Raw genomic sequence first — 27465 nt, forward strand, 5'->3', positions numbered from 1 at the left:
TTATAATGATTTCAAATATTTACTATCTTCTGATTTAGCCAAAAAGCAACTTTTCAAGTTCAATAGACTAATAGAGAATAGATAGACCAATCTTTAGCAGACGTATACCTCAGGGATTAAATATAAAATAATAGAAAAGATTTATAAAGATTAAATATATATATATATGGATTGAAATGGAAATGCAACCCCCACTACTATTATATTTATTTTCTAAACTTATTGAGGTCCTAAAATGATGAATTTGACACTCGAGCAATTTGTAAATGTTCTGAATTGACAAATAAAAGTTTTTCATAAATATTAACCACTCTGGGTGGCTTAAAAGAGGCTGTAACGCTTACAAGAACTTCGTATTAGTTATTTTCAAATTCCCAATGTACTAGAGACATAAAATTTGATATATAATTCCCTAAACGCTAATGTAGAAAATATAAACAGTTATTTCATAAAGAAGAAACGTAAAATGATGATGATACCCACAGAAGAACTATATTTTTTCAAGCTTAAAAACATCTAAGAATAAACATATTTGGCACAAACGTTCCTCATTGACTGAATGGAAAAGCGAAATAATTTCGACGAGGATTAACATCGAGTATTGCGATCGAATTTATTCATCGATTTATTCATTGGGATCGAAAACTCTACAAAAAACTATACTTTTGTCAACATCAACCTGTTTTAGAAATGCGATACAAATAGAAAATAAACTATTGACCATATATAGTCGCTTATTGACCAAAGCAGACTTTTTAGACCAATTACTTATTTTACTAATCTGGCTCTTAATGTAAAAACAACTAAAATACAAGAAGTACATTCCAATGACCTAAAGTAGTCTTTTCAGGATAACTTAGTATACCGGCTACTATAGCTTGGGAAATAATTTTGGCTGAAAGAAGATTATTTTAAATGTAAGTATTTTCAAATAGAAATAAGAAGACTTTTTATACTAGGATTTGTTTCTTTTAGGTCATATTTTATTGTTCGGGACCATAAAGCAAACGAAACTACGCTACAATAATTCCATAGACAGCTAATAAATTGTAATGAATTATTCTTTTTTTACTTTTCAGAATAATGTATTATATACTAGCGGTGCAGACGTTAGTGTGGATCTGGAAGACAATTAACGACGGGAAGTAGACGCCTTTTGATCATAGAAGACATTTCAGGCCTATGTATTTGTATTTATTTATATATTCATGATCGCAGCAACACTGCAACATTGCAAACTCCGCTGGAGATAACTTAGATTGGAAATAGATTAAAATATCCGGAAGCAGACAGTGTTCGACAGAAGTACCTAAATTTATACCTAATACACACATTTACCTAATACATAGAAATACAAACATTTCTAGGCACCAGGAATAACTTAGACCAGTAAAATATTACAAAGGCCGAAATTATTTTTGATCGTGGAAACAAAGCAAACTTTAATATGGCACGGAATCAATATAAATGATTCGAAATAAAAAAAGCTTCTTTACACGCTAAACCTAAACTATACGGACTATTGATACGGACTTAATGTTCCTCCACTCTTTCATAAAACATTTCAAGTGGTATTAAAATTGTTGGAACTATGAATTAAATTTTTATGGAATGTTTGAGAGACATGTGTGTTTCACTAATCCTAAACAACTGTTTTACTAACAGCCTTGAGTATGACAAAACAATGCTGTTTAAAATTAAACTAAGTTATTCTGAAAGTTTTCAGGAGATTGGAATATCTTCTAGTGACAAGCAATTATTATTAGAAGTGAAAAACTTGGACTATTGGAAAAAAAAATAATTTACTATTACTGGTAAATGAAGATTTCAATATTAGTTTTATTATTGCTTCAAAACTTTATTGTTATTGTACCTTAAAAAACTGACAAATAAAAGTTACAAATTATCGTTGATTTTAAAGTGAATATAAAAGAACAGTTTATTTAGTAGTATTGTTATACATTAGTTCTTTTCAGTAATTGATTGTTACGAAATTAAAAATATTTTATTTTATGATTAGGTTTTTCAAGTAAATAGTTGTTAGCCCAATAACAAGATTCTAATTGTTTGCCACAAATCTATTAGTACAATAAGTAAAACTTAAATTGTAATATATGAAATTGAGTTCTTAATTATATTAGCACGTATAACTGCAAAATAACATATTTTACAAACTAATGTATACTAACGTATTTCGCAATACCGAATGACAGAAAACAAACAATCATGGAACGGTCATCCCGCAGCCAATTTTAGTTCTTAAAAGCGGGAATGGTTGTCCTATACGGTTTATTTAAACTAAATTGTATGACACGTAAAATTCTGATAATAGGTATAGTCTATAACTCGATGAATTTTGGGAATATACATATGGAGGGATTATTAAGTTAAATTTTCATCAACTACCTAAAAAACCTAATATATTAATTGTAAACTTAAAGGTATTTACTATAAATAAAATTTCAGTATTATTATGTAATGACTAAATATTGAAGACATTAAACCTAGTGATTGTATAAGTTATCGGTAAGGTCAACTAAGGCTTTATTTCAATCTAACCTGACTAAGGTAAACTAAGCCTGGAAGGCAGTGGATAATCTGGATCTCATTTATATTCGACGATCTTATCAATATTTGACATAAATATTAACTTGATTTGGTGGGTTAGATTTAATGTCCCAGCAATTAAAAACCACCAAACACATTGTCCTATAATCCTTTTTTGAATATATAAAAAAATTGTAAAATTATACTTTTATAAGTTGATCTTAAAGTCAATTTCCGATCTAAGCAAATATTGTCTAGTTGAATATCCTAGAATGCATACGGTCACTCACCATACTAGTTGTTATTGAGTTTACAGAGCCCAAAGTTACAGTTTGTATGGAAACAAATTGCTTACTTATTCACGTAAAATATACATAAAAGACGTTTGATGCATAGAGTCAAAGCACTAGGACAACGACTATTCTAATAAATATTCAAATCTGAGAACTTTGTTATTGAAGCGTTCTTTTTAGTCTCTGACATATTGATTATAATCTCAATTTTAATGTATAACTATATGAGGAGAAGTTCTGTCATGAAATTTTTTATTTATAACTGAACTTACCCTACCTTCTAAAAATTTTACCAAATAGTAGTCACGCATATTTTATAGCGTACTATATTAAACTATCATTAGGGCAATTTTAAAGAAGTTTGTAGCTAGAAGACACGCCAGAAGCCTCGTCGTATATATAAAAAATAAATACTACCAGACTGTCCTGGGAGCTTTATTGGGCGAAGCATTTTTAAAACTTTATCTAGTGGTTTTCTATGTGTATTCCAATTATAATTAAAAAAGAACTACTTTGTTAAAAAAAATTAATCCTGATTAATTTCTAGTTATCTTTGTATGAATAGGCTTATGGTGTACACTATGTGGATATGCGTGAAATAAAAGGTACAATATATTATTAGTTTAGATTAGTACTTTTAGTTAAAGGAGAAAGTTACTAATAACTAAATTGTCACTTTGTATAAACGAATAATATACTTCATCTTAAATTTTACATATATAAGCATGCGTATGAACTTAAACCTATTGTAAGAATTACATCGGTAAAAGCAATATTTAATAGAAATAACTTAACAATAAACTATAAATAACTATGGAAATATTTTTGCCTCAAACTTGCATTACTATATGAAAAGTAATGGCTAGATACGTTTACGTTATTTTTAATCAAAGTTATCTATAAAACTATTGCTTGAAATTAATAATAATTGTATTTAAGGCTATTGTTTTATTATTGGCTGAATATTGAAATGGTAATGTAAAGTGGTAAAAATTTTGTGATGTTAGAAATTAACACAAATGTTATATGACTACCTAAAAATCTAATTTAAATTGGAACGGAAGTAATTAAAAATTTTCTTAGTTACTAAACTTGATTCAATTAAAGTGGTTATATATTTTAAATGCGTTACTTTTGTATGGTTTATCCAAGTTTTAAATGAAATGAAACACATTTATCAATAATAATACATTTATTGAAAAGCAGGTTTGGAGTTTATATTGAATGTAAATAACAGTGACAGCAGTATACGGTTACACGAGTAAATTGTGATACAAATATGTGTTTGATAACAGAGAGCCCGCTTTTAGTGCTTTGTATGTAGTTTACCTCTGAGCCAATAAATTCTACATAACGACTACAGTCTCACTAGCTAACTCGTTTTTAACGATGTTATTTTTATAACAGACACTTTAATCTCGGCCACGTGTAATTAACAAAAATTACAAGACCATTTCGCAAGAATTAATTCATTTTATGTTGCAACACGAGGAATTAATTGGTAATTATGTTCATCAACCGGTATTACTGTTTAAAAAATGGCTTGAATTACTTCGATTTTCTTTTTATGTGTAGTTTTATCACAGAGAAAATGTGCTGCTCACTCTTCTTGATTAATAGCACTACAATTAGTGAATATAATATATCATATTATAGATTATGTTAAAAACTCCACATTATAGGGGTATCTTTATATTAGAATAATAAATCGTGAACTAAAACATTTTTGAAAGTTATTTTATTTCAGACACGTGTTTCACTATTAAAAAATTATCGGCGTTAACATTAACCTCTAACTAAATATAAAGAAACATCTAAATACACCATTTAAATGGATGTTAAATTTATATGACACGGTTGTAATTTTGATTAGTATTCTGTTTTTAATATTTATTTTTAAGATAGGGTTTGTCTTATTTTTTAGATTGCTATTTAGTATGTTGTGAGGATCTTTTTTATAATTTAGATAAGTATATAATTCTTCTTTCGTGTTTAATTTTTCTCCTTTCCTTTTGATATCCAAAATTTCCATTTTCTTTTCAATATGTTTGTAGTTATGGGTTATAATAAAATCTGATTTTATTATAGAAATTTTATTTGTTTTCAAAGCTAGTGTATGTTTTTAAACTTTTATTAAGATTTCCTACCAGTTTTTTTAAATATACTAGCTTTCACAGTGACTACAGTTAATTTTTTATATTCCACATTGTTTTTATAATTCTTGATTGTCATATTTTTGGTTTACTTTGTTCAGAATAAGTTTAAATGCATGATTTCTGGTTTGGTAACTGATGAAAATTTTGAATTTTGAAAGGTTTTTCGAACAGCTTTGTTTATTTTTGTTTTAAACTCTACACATACGTATATATTTCTTAATTGCATTATTATTAGGATTAGGTCGTATTATAATGGTTTTATTGATTCTTCTTGTTTTCTTCTGAATCATGTTGTCTACAATATGGGGATGATATCCATTTTTGACTGCTAGATATTTTTTTATATGTTTCTCATTTCATTAGTTTTATTGATATTACTCATTGGTATATTTAACATTCTGTTTATAATAGAGTGAAATGCTGCCAATTTGTGTTTCCATGGATGGTTAGAAGATGAAGGTATTATAAAATCTATTTGGGTTATTTTTATATTAATTACAATTGAGTGATTACCATTAAGATTAGAAATGCTTATATCAAGAAAGTTAATTTTGATTTTTTTTTTTTTTTTTTTTGGAAACTGGATAGTTGGTGAAATAGAATTGAGGAATTGTTAAAACCTGTTCTGCTTGATTCTCATCTCCGTTGAAATAAGATTTTATCAACATATCCAAACCAGTAAATTATTTTATCTTTGAATGGATTAGTATCATTCATTATTTTGTTATTTTCAAAATGTTCAACATTATACCAAATGAATACATAAGTGTGATTTATTTAGGGGTATATTTTCATGAAGAACTGAAAGAGTAGTTCCTATTGCCAACCCATCTTCATGTTTGTAAAAGTCCTTATTATATTGAAAATAATTTTGATTAACAGTAAATTTTTTTCAATTATAAGATATTGCCAATTTAATTTATTTCAATAATGTACTTTATTAGATTATCTTTTAGAATTTGAATTGTTTCTTGTTTTGGAATGTTTGAGTACATGTTGTTAAAGTCAAAGGAAATGAAAAAAAAGAGGTGAATGAAATTGGAATGTCTTTAATATGATTTGCCAGATTACTTGATTTTGATATACTGTAATTGTCTTCAAATTGCATGTTGGTTTTTATTTTGTTATTTAAAAATGTACACACCTTGTAAGTAGGAGCGTTACGAAAGCTTACTACTGGTCTAATTTGAATATACGGTTTATAACTCTTTTGTTGACTTTTTAGTGTAGGAGCTTTTGGATTTATCATTTTAAGTTGTTATTGCTCTGCTTTTGTTAACTTTTGCATTTGGTTATTGTGGCATGTATAAGTTTAGTGTATTCTTGTGTCGGGTCCTTTTTTAATTTATTAAGATTTATGCTGTTAATGAATATTTCAACCTTTTCTTCATATGTTTGGCAGTCGATAAGTACTACTGTATTCCTTTTGTCAGCCTTTGATATTATACAGTTATTATATTTTAATTATCTTTAGATGGATGATACTAACTTCATATCATTGCTTGACGTTTTAATTGATTTGGGATCTTGTACCTTTCAATTACTTTTGTTTAGTTCATTAACAAGATTATATCGAAAAGGTTCTTGGAGTTCTGTGTTTGTTTTCTTTATGGCTGTTTCTAAATCGATTAGGTCAACTTTCATTATTGGTATTTTATGATCAAGATGTATAATATATTTGAGGTATTTGGCCATCTCTTCATCATGAAATTGGATAGATGATAAGTTTTTTATTCTGGGTCACGTAGAGTGTTTAGAACAATTGTCTTCCTGTGAGTTAATCAATTCATTGGTCTTCTTAAGATGAACTTGTTTTTTCTTCATAATGATGGTTTTGATGCATTGTTGTGTATTAATATCAATTTCTTCAATGCTGTCTTGGTGAAATGTTAATATAATTTGTGTTTAAAATAAAATAACTTAAAAAAGGGCTTTAGTTCACGATTCATTATTCTCATATTATAGATATTTAATTTAAGTTTCTTGAGTGCCAGATGGCAACGTTACTACAATTGTGTCAAAACACCTGTTCAAAAATGAAAAGTCTCACTGACCAATATTTTTTTTTTAATTTAAGTCAGATTGTCGGATATCACAGGCTGAATTCAGGCATATAAGAGAAAGCTGAGCTGGTAACCATTTTGACCTCGTCCTATAAGAATAATGATATATGTTGTAATAGACCTTCCATATCAGTTATAATAAGTCACAGATTTTGTGAAAGTATTCGTAGTCGGAATTACATGCAATCATTGTCCATTAAACCGTTCCAGATAAATAAATAACGAAGGTTAGAGTTTTAAGAAAATTCACACCAACACAATAGAATAAAATAGCGTACCAAGCTAGCAAGTGAAAGTAGCTAAGATATTTATTTAACAGGAAACATTTTTGTAAAAATTTAACTTGTTCCATCATTTCTTTAGTGGTTCCTGGTATTAAAAATATTTTAATGTAATTTATAAGTAATCAATATCTCAAAGCAGTTCAAGATACAGAAAGGGTGTTTTTTAGAAAAAGTTTAGGAAATTTAATAAATATTCAAGAACGTGCATTTTAACCCCCTTGCAAACACTTTTCAAACAATTATGTAGGTTATTCTCAGTAGTATAGGGATTGAACCAATCAATTCAAAATAAAATATACAGTGTAATGTTATACATGACACTAATCTTAGTTTATTTTCAAGGGCGAAAGATAGAAATTAGATCATAACTGTGTTAGATTTATTATTGTTAGTCTGTACTGTCATAATATTTCTTTATTATCATATTTTATAAGAAATTGTTTTTCAAAATTGTTTCCTAAACTGATATTGAATTTTCACTTCAGTTATTAAGAAACGTTTTCAAAAGCGTAACTATTGGGATTATTTTTTATTTCCTGAGTTTATATTTTCCACAATATTTCCTTTACAAAAATAAGTGATTTTATTGAAAGACAAGATGTAATACGCTACAGAAGATCTGAAAGAAACCTTACTTTTCATATCAAAGTGGATATAAAGAGGGGAGTAAAGGAAATTGAAAATTTCACGCTGTGCTTTCACAAGAGTGAAGGGGAGACTGTTTTGCTGTGTAAACTCCCCCAAGAGCAATAAGTAGGCATTATCTACTGGCCGGTTATCGATCAGCCGAACCACGTCGATGTTTAATGAATGCCCGTGAATAACAGAGTAATTGAGTCCATTCCGGTCAATATTTGTGCGTTCAACCCTTTGATGAACTAACTACCTGTTGCTGACCGCGTAACAGGTACAATGTTTTCATTGTCTAAAAAATAGCTTATGATTATCTGTTTGATGTTTTGCATAATCGTTATAACATTTTACTTTATAATCTTACATAAAAAATATTTCTTATTTGAAAAATATAATTATATATACATATCATATATTTGTCGTTCAAAATCCTGAACTGCGTGTCATCTAATACCAATACTGATAATAAGATGATATTCTATGTCAACTTATTCCGTAAAAATTATTGGAGTATTTATGTAAGGTTCAAATTATATAAAAATTTAAATGATGGAAAACCCATTAAAACAGCGTTGGATTATTGTAATTTAAAATAATAAAAGCTACCTAATTCTAATGAATACTAGATGTTACCCATGGCTTCAATCCCAATATTATAGCTAGTGAGAATCCCGTAGCTTTCTTAGTGAGAACATACTGTACATGCAGTATTATGATGAAGCGATACGTAGTTTTCAAAAATAAGTAGGCATATATCTCGCGCTGTACTTATAATTCTTGTTGCCATGGGTCAGAAAATCTAAATTTAAATACACATGTTAAGGGTTCTTATTTTTTTTGCGAGAGGAGGAGCATATATTTATGGTATAAAGAATTAAATTTCTCACGCCTCTGTTTTCTGATCCAATGCTTCAAGAAAATATATGCATAAGAAGATCAGAGAAACCTACCTCGATCTAAAAGCGCCTACCTCCGGTTCATGTAATTTATGTCAGGTCTAACATATCTCCAGGGCCTTGTTGTACAGATAAAAATAATATAAATTCATACGTAGGGCTGAGAATCCCTAAGTACACGGTCTTTGTTTATTAACTAATGGTTTAAAAATGTCTATTTCCACCGCAACAAATTCAATTTCAGTCTAATTTATGTACGGTACCAGAGATGAGTTGGTCTTGTTTCCCTATTTAAGAAAATTCATACAATTTGGTGTTCAAGTCCTACTTCAGTCAAAAACGTTAACTACCGGTCCTTGTAATCACTTTGCAATGTAAGACATTTATGTTCCACAGATGAGTTTACATTTTCATTACGATGCACCATATATACATACTCACGGATGGCTTAAAAGTCAATGCAGTCAAAAGGTGTCTATTCTGACTATTTATATTCATTTCCAGTAAAATTTATTTAGGGCTTGCACATTTGACTTTTTGTTGTTTACACGAACATGTAAATATATATTCATGTAGGTCTTGGACACCAACCTACGTAGATTAAAAAGTGTCTAAGATTTACAACATTTTGGATTCTATTACTGATTCGGATTGTTAACTCCGGCAGTTACAACATGGTATAGAATGGTTACTACATACGCAACAACACTATAAATAAAATACACAATATCAAGAGATCTATAACTAGTTTTGGGTTCCCTTATGTGCAAATATCCACAGTTTTTTCATTAACGGAATTGAAATAGTTTTTATAATGCGTTATGTGGTTTTAAATTGGAACCTGTGATACAGTACTTTTGCCTGTGCCACCTGCATTACACAATTGATAGGGCGCTATATTTAATATTTTCTAAACTAATGCATCTTTAGCAAACTTGAAGTGTCAACAGCTGCTTACCGTCAATCACATGTGGATTCTTTATCTTTAATAGTACGGTTCATTATTTTCCGAATTCTAAGATATTCCAAAAAATCTTTCAGAATTTTATCTCCATAAAAACCATCCTAAGAATTAAAAAATATTTTAAATATTAGCTGAATTGGTCCAGCAGTTCTAGAGATTGGAGCTTAGCAACAGATTAAACGGTTCAATTTCATTTGTAATATTGTAATATATGTTTGTAAATAGTTGTTTTACAATCAAATGAATAACTGGAGTTTAACTTCGAAGCAAATAGTATGACACTAAATTTTAAGGCAATTTAGTGTTAATATCATATATACGAACACTGCCTGTTTAAAAATTTGAGAAGACCATTTGAATGAACTGTTTTGAATAAGAGTATAATAAACAACTAAGTAAATAAATAAGTTGTTAAGCTATTTTTTTATTTCTCGTAGTGATTTTAAATTAATTTTACATAAGCTAATATTCTAATTAATATTCTAGTATATTGGCTTTGAATGAAAATTTTCTTTTCTGAATGAAATTGTCTTTCCATTTTAACCTTGCATTTATTTTAATTTATTAGTATTGTTCTTAAATTTACTTACATTCAAATACTACTTTCATTTACGAAGTTTCATGGTTCCGAACATGAAAATGTAAAACCATCTAATGAAAGAACGGTTTGGATTATACTTTCTTATTCATAACTGAATTTTTACTTTACGTAAATATAGTATATGTTTTCTTATCATGTTGTAACATAAGATTATAGGGTTATCTTATAGAAATACAGCTGTCATAAGTTAAGTTTTATATTTGTATCGTGATATTTTCAATTATAAATTGAGTTTAGGACTTAATAGAATTCTAAAGAAATTAGATAAGGTAGAAGGTAGAAGATATAATTATTTAAAGCTATTTATTTATATATTTTTAATCAACTATTTGAAAAAAATGTTATGTCTACATCTAAATCTCTTTAGGAAGTGGTTCAATTTGATAATATATATATATATATATATATATGTGTGTGTGTGTGTGTGTGTGTGTGTGTGTGTGTGTGTGTGTGTGTGTGTGTGTGTACGTATACGCCTGCAACACAGTAATTCCTAACATACGAGACGATTCAAAGCTTACTAAATGTTGAGTTTTGCAATCATCTCACTGCTTTACGTTATGTATTTTCCTCTCAGAAGATCCACCGGAAGCTACGGACAGCGGAAGTAGTAGGAACCGGATATTGGACACATTACCGGTCAGAGTCTGAGGCTTTACACTACGAACAGTAATGTGCAGTAGCATTTCATCACCCTTGCTACCGTTAAAACCTGAAATATTTATAGCGCACCTCTTGAAATATTTCCAACCACAATTTATCAAAATAATACATTATTTCTACTTTCAAACAAAAACAAAGTTAGTTATTACCTAATAAATGTTATTTCAATGACTTATTTATAGATATATTACAACAGAAAGAAAATAGCACTTTCGTTTACGTAGGTACTAAAACGTATGATTATGAAGGATTTTTGAACTATAAACAATTTATGCAGTTTTGTTAGCTTAACTTTCTATGAAATAGAAATATATCTATCTCATCCAATCCTGTTGGAATAATGTGAAAAATGTAATGAAATTTCATGAGATACTTCAAAACCTGCTGATGGAATCGTTCTACATATCTTGCCAAATGATACTTTCATATTTTTGTTCATTAATTTGGTTTTCATAACAGTATGAAACAGTAATTCAATACACCATGCCACCAAAATATGATGGTTCATTGGTTTTGGTGTAGGTAGACTATATGTCACTTAAAGTTTCATATTATTGTATTTAGTTTGTAGACAACTTTATTTATTCCGCTATTTTATTCTTGCCATAAGACCATTGCAAAATATTTTCTAAGCCTCACCAAAATCCCATGGCAATAGTTGAACTAATAAACTTGTTGCCTAAATCTTGGAATGAATCTGGATATTTCGTCACTCTGGAGTGACAGGTTTAGCTAACATACAGCAAAACAACGTTTCCGTTACAAAATAGGATGATCAACACATTTTTATTTCATAAGGTTATTGCGGAATCGCAGTATAATAATTTGTGTCAAACATAGATTTTAAATTGGATCATTTCTCCAACTCAAAAATCATTTCCTGCGACCGCGATCATGTTATTTAACAAACTGCCGTTTGGAGATGTGAATAACAATATGATAGTGAAGTTTGGGACTATGACTCACGATATTCTTATTTAGTAAGTAACATGAGCGTAATCATATCAGATTACTTTAAAAAAAACTGTCTATGGCAATGGTTTTCTTTTCAAAAACTGAGTCCTTATACAATTCTGTGTTCTATTTATGGCCGTGGTATCTAAATTGTACATTATATGACCAAAAATATGTATTAAAACCCATTATTACGTTCAAAAAGTTCGAAAAATTAATAATAAAATCAAATTTATACGCGATAAGCATGTTTTTAATAAATTGATAAGGGATTGCTTTTTACAAATTATTGTAAAATTTTAATTCATACATGTTAGAATTTTAAATATACAATGTACATAAGTGACAGTTTATTAAAACTTTTGGATATGTGAATTGGAGAGGTTTTACATGTGACAATAATTTATCACAATATAAACTAGATAATTTAAACTAACCGGTGGGTCTTACTTTATCATTTATAAAATTAAAAAAAATTGGATTGATTTAAGGTATAAAGTTTAAGGGAAATTTTAAACTCTGTCAGACATATCCGGTCGAGTGAGCAGGTTGAAGTAGCATGAGGTAGGAGTACTCAGTTAACACTTGTATTGCCTTTGCATGTCAACTCCCTGTCTCTCTCAGGATCGCTTTGGCCTTTGACGCAAATGAATTCTGTATTTATACCCGAAAGCTCTCCTTTGCTACATGTTCATGTGTGGTTTACGTTAAGTCACAACACTACAACAACATGTTAAAGTAACCCGCTCTCAATTATTTATATACATGGTGAAAAAATATAATTTCTGTAATTTAATATTATTTGATGTAAATGTATTTCGATTTAAGAAACTATTGACACTTTTGTTTAATTATGCAAATGTTCGTTAATTACGAATTCTAGATCTTGTATCTCTCCGTGTGCAATAATAAATTTACATACAAACTTTCATGTACGTATTTATGTACTCGTAAAATTAGCAGCCTTTGGAGCTTTTCACAAAATTTCCTACAAGGACATTGTAGGTATATTCCTTTTTCACGACATTCAAAACACTATTGAGTTAGGTGATAATCACACTAAAAAAATAAGACCATCTAATCAAATTTTGGTTTTATAGTTAAAAAACAGTTTTTTAGGGTCTCAAGTCAATGAGTAAAAGATTTTTTACAACTAAATTTATTTCAAATATTTCGGCATAAACAATTTCAGTAACAATTAAAATATTTAGACCAGAGAGAAGGAACCCTAAAGTCAAAGTTCTTCGCATTTCAGTTAACAGATTCATTAAGTAATGAATAATGGGTATCTATGTCAGTTGGGAATTGAAATTGGTACTGTGTTGATACTCCGATCACAAATATACACACTTTCGCAGTTCTGATCAGCATATTTTGGCCGTAACGTGTATAACTATAGGCACTGTGTATTCCGGTCTAAGGTACTTCTGGTGCCATGGTTTATTTTTTTAAAAAGGCCTACTGTAGTTAAATAAAAAACAGTAAATTTTATAACATTATTGAAATTGTTGGTAATAGTTAGATAATAACTTTGAATTTAATATCTGAACTACACCAATAATGAAAAAAACTCCATAATTAGTGTTTATAAAATGTAAAGTTAAAAGTACATTTTATTAATAGCACCTTTTCTATTATTTGGATAACATCTGTGTTCATCAGTGATTACAGAGAAAGTTGAAAAAAAATTGTGTTAGTTTTAAGCTTATTCTATATTTTTCAATACATTAAACTTAATGGAACTTAAAAGGTTAGTTAAATTCATTAAAGACACACACACACACACACACACACACACACACACACACACACACACACATATATATATATATATATATATATATGTTGCTACATTATAAATTTTTCGGACATTTACTATCTGGTGATTAGGCTAAAAGGGGAACTCCCATAACCAGTGGTCCGAAGCCCGGAGAGATGTTTGAGAGAGTAATAGGCCTATATGTTTACTGGACCGATTGTATTGAAATTAACACAATAAGTAACACATGAACGGATACAGCAATAACACGTCCTTTTGATTTTGATAAAATAGTGTAAGTTAAAACTAGTGTATGTATGGGATTATGTTCTATAACCGGGCCTACGAACACAATACATGATGAAGTTTTTTAACTGATTCAGTCTAAACTTAATAAATGTTACATATGACTTCAGAAAGATTCGCTACCCTGACACATTGAACGAACAAAAATCAAAATGAAGGTACATTACCTTTCGTGCCAAGTTGCATATCATGTGTTCCGCAGTATAAGAATATACATGAGAAATTTCATATCAATTAAACACAACTTTCATGTACGCATAAATCTTACATGTAACATGATCAGATCAATTATAGAAGTATTTGTATTTGAATTATTTATCTTAAATGAGGTAATCGTTGTTTTAATGTAAGCAGTAATAAATAACACGGAATTCTGGATATTCTGTGATTTTTGTAGTTTCTTATTAAAATAATTAAACACTTATAACGGGTTCATCAATACAACCTTGAATAATATTTTTGTAATAATTTAGTAAAATTCTGATAAATCTTAAGAATATGAGTTTTGCAAATGAAACAGAAGAAGAGAATCGTTTACGTTTAGATAAAAGTTAATTGAACTTACCACAAAGGGAACGCAAGCACGATTAAATACCTATCATAAGTGTTACATAACAGCACTCACTAGGATCTCAACTTTAACAAAGTATGAATTGACAAAAAAACTTTTATTATTTTGGGTTTTAAATAGTTTTTTTTTTTTTTTGTTCCATATTAGTCAAAATGGTATTATGCCAAAAATATTTTTCAAGTTTAAAGCATAGTGTCTAAAACTAAGTGAGGTACTACATTTTATAGTAAATAAAACTGAAAAGGTAAGACTAATACACCATATACTTAAACTTGTACTTAACATTGTTAGGCTATATTTTATACATTTCACAATTATCCTGGTCATTCCACGAGTCGTTGAGGCTCGTTTGTTAGTGATGTCAAATTATTCATAGTCAGCCACGATTGAATAAATGCTGATTGTAATGGAACCAATCAATCAAACAATTGACTGCGGCCATCCATCAGACATTACCATGAATCATAAAACTGTCACCAACTTCCAGCAATGAAAGTTATTTTATTAAGTGATATTTTGTCGCACATATAGTATCCATGTTGTAAGCAGAATAAAATTTATATATAATTTAGTATAATACATTTGAAACATTTTGTATCGTAACTTTAAATAACTTCTGAAATAAAACTTGAACTATGAACATTTATCATAATGTAATTACATGTTTAGCACATCGAAATTAATGAAACCATAAATTTTAAATCTAACAAAGCTATACACATTCTTTGATTACATAGTAGCCTATCGCAGTTTTTTAATCGTAGTGGGATTTTATAATTTCTATTTCCGTTGATATGTGTCTTGCTTGTTTTGTTTTCCACTGTGAGAGATGAATAAAATATACGGCCTAGGTGCAAATTGAATATTTTGATATGTAACTTTGGATCGAGTTTTCAAAGACAAAAAAGGGCCCTAGAATCTTCTGAATAGTTTTGACGGCGGCGATACAATGTATCATTGTAAACGATATCTAAAAATAGACTAATATCAACTCTAATTCCAAGTAACAACAATTCCCATAGTATTAAAATGCAGTATGTAGTAGGGAACGTGGGAAATGTCCCCTGCAAGGTAAAAGTAGTTATAAAAAGTATATATATATATATATAGTATATATAAGTATTTAGCAGTTATCCCCGTCTTTGCACGTGACTTCCTACTGAATAACAAGTAAATCATCGATGTATCAATTTTTTTTTGTCATAATAATCACACGTATAAAAGTGAAGTGGAGATATTCTACTCTCCTGATTTGTATTAGAATAATCTGGTTTTAAATTTAAAGAGCAATGTTTTGGAACTCTAGAGGAGTAGAGCTAAACAGTTTTGTATGAGTACAATTGAAACACACAAATTACTCTACAATATTCTATGATATTTAAAAGAGGTTCTGCAAAAAGTTTAGTAAATTAATCTTGAGGAACATTAGGTCCGCAGTAATCTTATAGATGTAATATTGTATAGAGCCCTATGATAAAATCGGGATTACATATGTTTAAGATACGTAGTTATTCAGTGTTCATTGTTCTGTAGTTCAATTAAAAAAAATCTTTAACAGCTCTTATTTTAGCTTCAAATCTTGAAAACAAATTTCTATTTCAATCAATTTTATTTCATACGCATTAATTTTTCAATCTTAATGCAGTCAATGTGGCTCCCGGTCCCATAGTAGAGTTTGCATTGTTGCACATATCAAGAACATATATACATACATTGGTTTGAAAAGTTATCTTTAAGCTTTTACTTCCGACCAGTGTAATCTACCTCCGGTCTTTAATTTCCGGTGCACCAGTAGCAGTTTCATTGCTGCCTTTACCACAAAAATATAGACACATAAATATCAAAAAATATTCATTGGAAAAAGGCATTTCTTTCCAGCCATTGTAATCTACTTTCGGTAAAAGGTATTCATTTCCCTGTTGGAAAGATAGAACATGTGAATTTAAAATTTAATCATTCTATATCAACAAAAAGTAAAAATAATATTTCATAGATGTTGCAACCTCACCTAAACCTGATTGGTGCAAGGTGATGAAGGTGATTGATGTTCAAGAAAATGCTTTCATTTTTCTAGTTAAGTCTTTAATACTGTGTGTCAAATTTTATATTTCAAGGCTATCGGAAAGCTGTATAAACTATAAATTTAGTTATTCTAGTAGTTGCAACCCCTTTTTATATGCAGTGAGTAGATCTTAGTGATAAATTTTGACTTTGTTTAGTGAAATCGCAGGACTTGTGTAATTTCATCGTTACATTACATAAGATAAGTTAAAGAATGAAATTGTTCTATAGGATTTAACCTGTATATATATATATATATATATATATATATATATATATATATAAGTTTTTCTTTAAAAGTATGGATACACACTGTTTAGCTTTTGTAGGATAAAGATAGAGGGATGGAACTCGGGCCACCTTTCAATAAAATAGAAATACAATGTTTTTTCACTCTTAAAACTGCCAATTCCCTCAAAATGGGGAGGGCAACTCAAAACGTTTACTGCATTGTACTGTGTTGAGATAGAAAGCTCTAGTTTCCACTGTTATTCTTCTTTTATCAAGACCTTACTGGGTAATTTAGAACCTTTGAGCCGACACCACCCCCATAACCCATTTTGGGGAACTGGGCAAAGTTGAACAGTGAAAAAGTGTTAAATTCTATTACCTACGTGTCTTGAGTCCCATCTCTCCATCTGTGTCCATCAAAAACTAAACATATTATATCCATACTTTTAACTCAAGGAATCATACTTTTTTATAGACATGCCACTATAGTGATTCAACTTTTTCTTTAAACATGTTACTAAAATTAAGACTATTTATTCCTAATATAATTCTTATGGAGATTTATTTACTAGACCTTTGGTGCGGAATCCGGGTGATTTATTCGTTTTATAATGAGATCGTTTTGATAAAGTTTTTTATTATATTTTAAAAGATTTCACAACACATATTTTTTGCTTTTACGTGCCAATCATTTTATTTTTGTTGCCGAATTCATAATAGAAATCAATGATAGATATTCAAGAGCATAGAAAGTATGTAAATATCAAGAAATAGGATCAACTTTAAAAATCAGAACTTTAACGTTTACTTCAAGTATATTAAAGATACTCATAATATTCTATATTAAAATTAAAATAACATCTATTTTTTTAATTATATCAACTTTTCTACTTTTTATCTGTTTAAATCTCATACATTTAAAATTAAAGATCTTCCTCATTCCACATAATCCGAGTTCTTCAAGAACCACTCTAAGAGACGTCTAGAGTTTGAAGCTAAGAATTTGAGCAACTGTGTTATTTGAAGTCACAGAATAAGTAGATGTTTGACGCTGAGATCTGCATAGAATAGACCCATAGGCTGTAAGAGTCAAAATCTTTGAGGGGCTAGGTACTTTCAGATTCCAGGAAATGCCGGAAGTAGTAAGCACTCAAATCACTAGAGTTTCTGAAGTTACAGGATGAGGGCTCCTTGAGTATTGCTGAAATGTTATACTATATATCTGTAAGTGTTTCTGGATATAGACTTCAGGATACCACTCTGACCTTGTGAATCTAGTCTTAAGTGTTTCTAGAGGCTCCGAAATTAATCGAATACATATTATTATTCACTTTTAGGATTTTCATTTCAATATTGACATAAAAATCATTTAATTTATATAGACACAGTAAGTTATAACTTTCGTTTATCAAAAATATAAGTTCATTACAATCTTAGACGTACTTTATTCTGACAAAACTATAACTATGACATAATGCCTTTGAATTGTATATACTAACTAAAATATAAAAGTTGTTTTAATACATAGGTAAGGGATAAATATAAATAAAAAGTTTAGCCTCTTCATCTATTAATAGTATATAACATGATGCGATACGAGTATTGTAAACATTAACTATCTTTCGTAGAAATATTTGAAAATTTTGACATGTATGCATACCGAGAATCTAAAGGACGCACAGACATGAAGTTTAATCGTATTTGTATTTACTTTTATTCATTAACTACTTGTCATTGATAGGTTGTACTACGTGGATTTTATATACGTAGCATATTGATGTCTTAGGATATTTCTGCGTTAATAATGAAAAAATATAATTCGGGATTGGTCAGATAAAAGATGAAATAAAGTTTAACATTATGCCTTACACCTTATTAAATTCTGTATTTGTATAAGAATAACTCAATCTATGAAACGCCATCTTATATTTAACGAAAAAAATACACAACCAAAACCAATGATTTGCAGTAAATTTCTCTACTATTCTAAAAATTATTCTATAATAATGTTTAGTGGCAGTTAAGATTTTATCATCAAATATAGAATTAATAGATAATGGAGTGAGAACAGATGAAGAGCCCCTTGTTATGAATTATTTACAGTAGGCCTTCGGCAAGGCGGCTTGCACAGATGTTTCATTGCAACTTGGGACCCAGAGTTTGCGGCCACAGTTCTGTAGTAACATCTTCTGTAAAATGCCTTTCAAGCAAGAGATTCAGTATAACGTGTAACATATAACGATGGAAAATTACGAAATCCTTTTAAACTTTCCATCGTAAAAAAGTTTTACACAAAGATATTCAGTATGCTGACCCTTCATATAAGGAAATCTGATATAATATTACACTTTGTATTTGTTTAAATATTATTTAAAACTCCCGCAAATGTATAACAAGAATTAGATTAATTGGTGTGATAAAAACCACTTAAACATCTTTGTGTTCATTTCAGATTGTTCCAAATGTAAAAATGTTTTTCCAGAAACTACGGTATAGTCTTAACTAACATAATTGCTATTAAATTAGGTTAAATTAAAAGTATAGTTAAGACTGCAATAAATGTTTTCATTAGTTCATAAACATTAAGCAATCCTTAAGATTTTCAGCACTGGCCATGTGGTCTATACCAACAGACGGACAAACACATTCGTGCACATTTAAAACAGGATTTTCTATTAAGGGAACAGGATAAAATAATCGTGTACCTTACATCTGATATTTCATGCATTAAAAAAACATAAAATTCAAGCCGTTTATGAAATAAAAAAAAATTGTATTAACTGTTAAACCATGTTCTTACTTTACGATAATTGTATATATAACCATTTAATAGTACATGATAAAATGCACTTAAATACCCAAAGTTTATTTAGGGATCTACATAATAAAACATACCAATCAATTACTGATGTTTTACGTATTGGTAACTTTGAGAGGAACCTGTGACAACAAAACCCTCACAATAATCTCCCTCAGGGCAGACAAAGATGTAGACCAAATAATATCTGAACCAATGTGGAGACCATTGGTAAACATATCCAATCTCTAATTTTATAGCAATATTCTGGGTTTTATTCATACGAAGTGATTAAAATTGTTAATTTAAAATCATAACACTGGAAAATTAAAAATTAATTTTTACAAAGTACTTACATTAAATTATTAATCATATGGTAGCTATGATTTGTACGCTTACAAACGACAATTGTATACATAAAATTATGTCTTTAAAATTACTTTGAATATTTCAAATATTAGTTTTGACTTAAATCATATTTTAATTATAAGGCTAGTAATGATAAGAAACATACAGTAGAAGGTACTATTCATTAGTTCAATAAAAATACAGTTAGAAATAATTTAGCAAGGCAATAATTTAATAACACAATTTGCCATAGTAAGTATAGTTGTATTTATAAGCCTATTTTTCGCAAATGTTATGCAAATTAGGTTAAATTATCTTATGAACAAGCCATCGAAACCCGTACGATTCTTAACATCGGTATTAAGGTATCTAAGCCATCCAATAATATTTTTTAATTTCAAAAGATAAAAAAGAGTATAAAACAGATTTAATGTTTTTTGTAATAAACATGTATACAATTTTAATGTTTTAGTGTAATTTTTAAACTAATGCATTTTATGCATCATGCAGTTATAGTGTGAAAAAAATATAATTTACATAGTCTAAAAATTATTGCCTCATATATAAGTGTTGAATTCCGCAGTAGTATAAAGGAGAATTCACTACACTACCCTTAATAAATCGTAATAAATATTATTGACCTGAAAAAGTGAATCTCTCCTCTTAACCCAAAAACAATGTTTTAGCCAATTTGAAATTATGCTTATATTGTTATATTTGTTATCTAGTAACTATATAAATATAACTCATTTTGATGAGTAAGATTTTTTTTGTATTTAAAGCTTGAAAGTATTGTATATATTTCACGACTCTTGACTCTGAACAGCACACAATGGAACAAAGACGGCCATACATGGTAATTGTGGGAATTTGCAACCGTTATGAGTGGTTAAGTCCGAGACACAGTTGCATATTCATGCGGTCTAATATATGCCATGTGGCTTGAGCCGGTATGCACTCGCGGTACACTACATTAAATTGTCTTTGTAACCTACAATATATGCATTTAATAGCATTTGGGGGCGTAATTATTAATAAACATTCTTTAAGTATATTTTTGTTTGCTAATGTTCTTTTACTACAGTTTCAAGAGTTATATTTAAATTTATATCGGAGTTAGAAGAAATATCTTACAATATAGTAGAATGTATACATTTTTGTCTCTATGCCCATTATAGGATCTTAACTATTTGACCTATCATTATTTATTTATTTTTATTTTTCCACAGAGAAGGTTTATGTACTATGCCCATTGATTGACCTCACCATCAGAGGGAGCTGCAAAAAATAAAAGTTTTAATAGCGCCTGCACACTATAAACCGCAATGACGTGGCATATGCGTATATTAAATAGCCAAGCAATATTTGCAGGCGCTAAGTTATGATAACTTAAGACAACTTTGTGTTTAAGATAACTTTATGGTTGAACTTAAAGCTTGAGTGTTAGACTACTTTATATTAAAGTACATTTACGTGTAAAATGGCTATAAATATGTACGGATTTTTTCGATCGTGACAAAAATTCAAATCTACATCGGCGTTGGAATTATAACCTACTTGAACCAGAAGTACAACTACACGGGCGAACATTACGAAAAGCAAGGGAAGCCGCGGAAAAAGGCTAGTGCATCATATAATATTTATATAAGTTAAAAATACTTACTCATAATAATTAGATTCCTCCCTTAGCTTATAATTAGCGTCTATAACAGGGCAGTTTCGCTTAGGGTCCGAGACTAGAATAAAGCAGATTACCTACTTTATAAGGACTGAATTATTAAAACTGCGACTTACCCAACCTATCGGGCATTACAAACTGCACCCTGAGTCCTAGACGTATTTTGTGTATGCCCAGCTGTCAGTCCTGGTTATTCATATATATCCTCTTTTCTCCACCCTGCTCTAACTTTGCTACTCCTATTAAGGTGTGGGAAAATTGCTTGCATTTTCATATACATAGTATGGATACTGCCATTGCTTAACCGATTATACACAAACTGATATTTTTATTCATGACTGCAAAACGTAGGCCTGCACCGGTCGCGCGCACAGGTAGATTCCTCCTACTGTATTCTGCATTTCTGACATTCCAAAGATGGTACCTGGCATGTGTTTCTCTCTTGCAATTTTCCTGGACTAGACATCACATTCAAAAATTAAATAAAAAAAAAAATTATAGTGTGAATAATTATTAAGTTAGTTTTATTTAAATTCCTAAAGAAAATCTTCTAAAATAAAAAATAAATAAAAAGTTACGTTTATAATAAACTTGGTACATGATTACATTCTACCAGCTTCTTATTATTGGAATATAATACTTAATTTACAAACAAATGCTCTAATAATTATTCAATTTTATTTTTATACTTAGTACTGGACACTGGTTTTCAAAAGTAAAATTATTAAAAGAGTTAACAAATCCTAGACGCTTATACAGAATATTCAAAATGATTTAGTCAATAATACCTGTAGGCAGTAACCTTTCCAAAATTCACCGTTACTGCCTTTAATCTTATTAAATATTAATTTTTACAAGTAGGGTAGACAAACTTTCTAGTCTTTAAAGTCTTATCTCTTTCTTTTTTTAATGACACGTTTTTTTATTGAAGTCTAAATTGTTTGTACTATTATTTTAACCACTTTTATTTCAGTTATGTGGTTCTGGTGATGTGTTCCTTGAACACGAAAGGCCTCACAAAAATAATATTTTGTAATTATTGGAGTGTTTGTTTTTGGTAAAATGATTTACATTTTCATTTAATAAATTGTTAGAAAAATATATCTCAAAATATTACAAGTGAACAAACATACCAAATAAATGAAATTCTTGTGTATCAAGTAAAACGGCTGGCTGTCTTCTCTGTATGTTACTACTTATCAGCATTACATCCTACTTTTTCGAAATGGTGTTTATAAAAATGTTCATTTATTATACTTTCATTGTCTTATCATTATAAGTTTATGTAAATATACTGTATCATGACGCTTAATTCAATATAGGTACGTTTGAACGTATCGAAAAACGTTATCATACACTTTGCCATCGCTATATGTAACAAAATGTATAATACAACGTTTCAAGTATTTAAATCTATCCTCTTCGACAGGTGAAGATGTACTTATTACATACAAATTAGAACGTGTATCAATGGAATGTCACTTAAAAAGAAATTAAAAAGAGAAGCAACATAAAAAAACATACTATAAAACTGCTTGGAGTCCAGACAGGAGAAAATTAATCCAGGGGTTATCGCTTAACAAGATGCAAGTCCTGAGCACAAGAAGTCAAGCACTATCTCACGTCATACTAACGCAGGGAAACCTTTCCTTTTCAATTAAACAATAAAAAAAAATATTACACATTTCAATGAAAATTAGAAGTCCAATGGAATTGAGCCGCCAGGTTAAATAATCACATAAGCATATGTTTGTTTTTGAAAAATAGTAAGGAAATAAAGTTCATTCTATACTAAGTTTGCTCGATTAAGTAGATTTTGCCTATTGGAATAGCTATCAAAAAGAGTTTCGTTGAAATATATAATATTATATGATTAGTGTTATATTGATTATTGTTATATATACAGGGTGTTTACTAAAGGTGTTCCAATAATGTGGTATTTTGTTCTAGACGTGAAAATGAGCAAAAAACTTCATATGGAGGTATGTCCTAAAACTTTTAGTTTTCCGTCTATCTGTCTGTATGTGATTTTTACCAAAAAAGTTATATCTTTTATACCAGTAAAGATAAGTTATGAAACTTTGCAGTTGTGTTGGCCTTTTGTATGCCCATTTGAGAAAAAAATGAACAAATGATCTTTACCCGTTTCAAAATGGCAGCCAACCATAAATTTTGATGTTAAATTCCGCAAAATCGATACCCTGTATGAAAATTTTACAACAATATTAAAATGTTGTAAACTTTAATCTAAATGTAACAGTGGTTGTTTTATTAAAATCGGATAACAAACAACTGATTAGTACTATTAAACATAATACCATGTTTTACACACTACACAACAGGAAGTATAGTTTTCTAAACTGTTTTACTCTGAACAGCTGATTTAAAGTCAATGAGCTGATTAATGTGAACATAATAGGAAACACCCTGTATATTATTGGTAATATTGAATCTTGAAACAACTAATACTATCTTTAAAGTACAATAAATGATACTTCCTAAGGATTTTTATTTTACTTAATATATATAACATATTTACCCTTAATGCTATCAGTAACATTAATGCTTTTATAAATTAATGCCCAGTTAAGGATTGGTGAAATATGTTTGAGACTTCAATAACAACTTGAGAACATACCCATTTTAATAGGATTATCAATGATTACGGGTTGTATTACCAAACGCAAACGTTTATTGGCAGAGCTATCAGCTTAGCCGATATTGCTCTTTAACTCTGTGGTGTGTATTAGAGGGGCATTTGCTGATACACTAATACTCAGAAACCATCAAAATACGCAAATGCCGGTTTCCAGGTCATCGACGGATTATGTGATTACACCAGCGTATTAGCACGTAATCAGAAATTGCAACTGCAAACCAAACAGGAACAAAATAGGCTAACTTGAAGCTGTAAGTGAGATAATGTTAATGTGTGTATTAATTTCAAATATAAAATGTTTTGTTCTTTTATTCGTTAGGAAAACTACTCAAATGTTTAACAAAGCATAGTTTAGTTATAATGTGTTTATTATAATAGTTTATTAAAATACGCCATTCCTCTGTTTAGGATAAAACAATAAAAAACACATTATGCATTAATATTGAACAGCCATTGCGATAGTACTTATTGTCATATACCTCAGCTTGTATTTAACATTTTAATGAAATTCTTTACTGAACTTTAAAAACCCAAACATTTTTTTATTATTCCTAATTTACCATATTTAGGATATCATATACCAGTATATTAGTTGTTTAGGATACTTATTCCTACTGAACAACAAACAATGAAACCAATTAGTTTTAGCATTTTAAATCAACGATTCTGACGATACTCTTGCATCATGGAATTGTGTAATGCAATAAAAATGTATGAAGAAAATACTAGATAAAAATATCATTTTTATTTCCCAATTGCTATCGTGTACCTAGGTAATCTCAAAATAATGGAGTAAAGCAATATCGCTTGAGGCTGTTTAAGCTGGGTTAATTCAAGGCCTTTTTAATACTTCATAAGTCATTTTATAATTTTTAGTCTCCAGTTTAAGTGTTACAGTTAATTTCATAGCCTTAACTTCGCATAGTAAAGTTAGACATCCCTTTAAATTTTGTGTCTATCAGCACACTGCTAAATTTATCAAGTATATTTATAACTGGCCCTTAACACTACTGGTATTACTAATGGTATTAAATTTAACTTTTTCCAATGCTCCAAGATTCTTAATTCGTTAGAAAATATTGTTAATTCATGTAATATTAAATAGTAATTTTAAGCATCTTGTAGTACAATATAACAGCCAATTAAGTGAATATGAATAGTCGAGTAATCTTTATAATACACAGTAACGACTTTATTTTAAATAAATCCGTACTATCATGAGAATGAAAGTTTAGAATCACTGCTCAAAACATTACTTGATTTTATAGGTACATACTTTACAGTAACTTGAAAGTAACTTGAGGTTGGCTTCACTACATGTATCTATGCATGAGCAACCATGGCCAGGAAACGTTTTGATGCAAATAAGGAAAATGACATCGAGTATTCAGAGTACCATGGTAGAGACTTCCAAGTGAGGTAAGACTATAAAGCTCTCATTTCAAGAAATAAACGCCAACCCACATATCTTCTGAACCGCCCAAATTATCTCTCTATATCGCTAACGATTTTAAAGTCTAGTTATTGGAGAAGTTGAAACATAACATTAGTTTACGAAACCAAGTTTTATAAAATTTTAAGATATTATAGAGTTTTATTCTAAACAAATGGCAGTGAGAACTTGAATTATAAAACATGTTTATTATACAGGTTAACTGTAGGAAATTCACTAAGATTATTGAGGATGTAATAACGCTGTGAATTGGTAGTAAAGATATGTATAAAATAACAATTGTAAACCCTGTATTGCTGACCTTATCAGAAATTAACCGAATTTACATTTACATATGCAAGATTTTACCTTGGTTTTTTTATATTCGAATTTTAGCCGTAGTTAAATAATTTAAATATTCTCATCACCTGTCGGGAGGGCCGATGGCCGAGCAGTCTAAGACGTTGGACTGAAAAAAGCTATAAATGTCACAAGGTAAGCGTACACTATACCATAAAGCTTGGTTAAGTTACGAGGATACATAAGTTATCTTAACGACATCCCGATGGGATATATTATTAACGGTTCATCCTACTGTTCAAAAAGCTGCATTAATCTTAAACCACTAAAAAGTATTAAAAGTTATCTGTAACTTTTCCAGGAGGACTGCTGTCCCCCAGACCAAACCGCGCAGTTTGAATGCAAAGATGGTATCTTTAACATCATCTTAGCCAAACGATGAATATCCAATGAAGGAAACATCCATATCGGTTATATACTAATAAAACTTGAAGCTGCTAACTTGAAATATAAATAAAAGTTATAAATATATAAAATATAAATCTTTCTAGATATCTCCTTGTAGTCTCAGACTTCGCTAATGTTCAGCCAAATCTCATGAAGCAATCAACATTAAGAAACATCTTGCCACTAGGCATACTAATGAAAGTAAGTTTTATATAAACAAGCTCTTTTTGTTATTGAGGTATCTCTTTGTATGATAAGATTCAATGACGCTCATTAAAAACCGAAGGACATATAGGCACTCTCCATTATTATTAAATTCGATCTTTCCTGTGCAAAAGTGGATGTTAATGCAAAGTTTTAAGTACACAGCTAAATCGGTTTTCGCGATATCCTGCGGAAAAGTATCAGACACTCGCTTGGCTTAGCAATATTACCATTGATTGACATGCATGATCATATAGCACGACTGTGTCAATTTATAAATTAAATTTCATCAAGATTACCAAGTAGATATATCCCTGTGCGATAGGACTTCTTAACTTTCATCCTATTACCATGTGCGGATATTCACTATAATCAAACTGGATGCTTTTGATGTCAACATCAAGCTTTATACACAATTTTAAGTATATTGAAATATAAAATACATAGTATTCTAGAGATATTCTGCAGGAAGCAGTCAGACAGAAACATTAACAGCCATCTGAGTGGTATCATAATATGCAAAGTTCCACATCTATTAATAGGTGTGTTCTTGAGATTTCATTTGGAACGTTATTATTCTTTAATTTTCAGCCAAAATATTACTGCGAGGCAATTGTC

This window comes from Homalodisca vitripennis, chromosome 3, assembly GCF_021130785.1.
Source record: "Homalodisca vitripennis isolate AUS2020 chromosome 3, UT_GWSS_2.1, whole genome shotgun sequence".
Taxonomy (NCBI): domain Eukaryota; kingdom Metazoa; phylum Arthropoda; class Insecta; order Hemiptera; family Cicadellidae; genus Homalodisca; species Homalodisca vitripennis.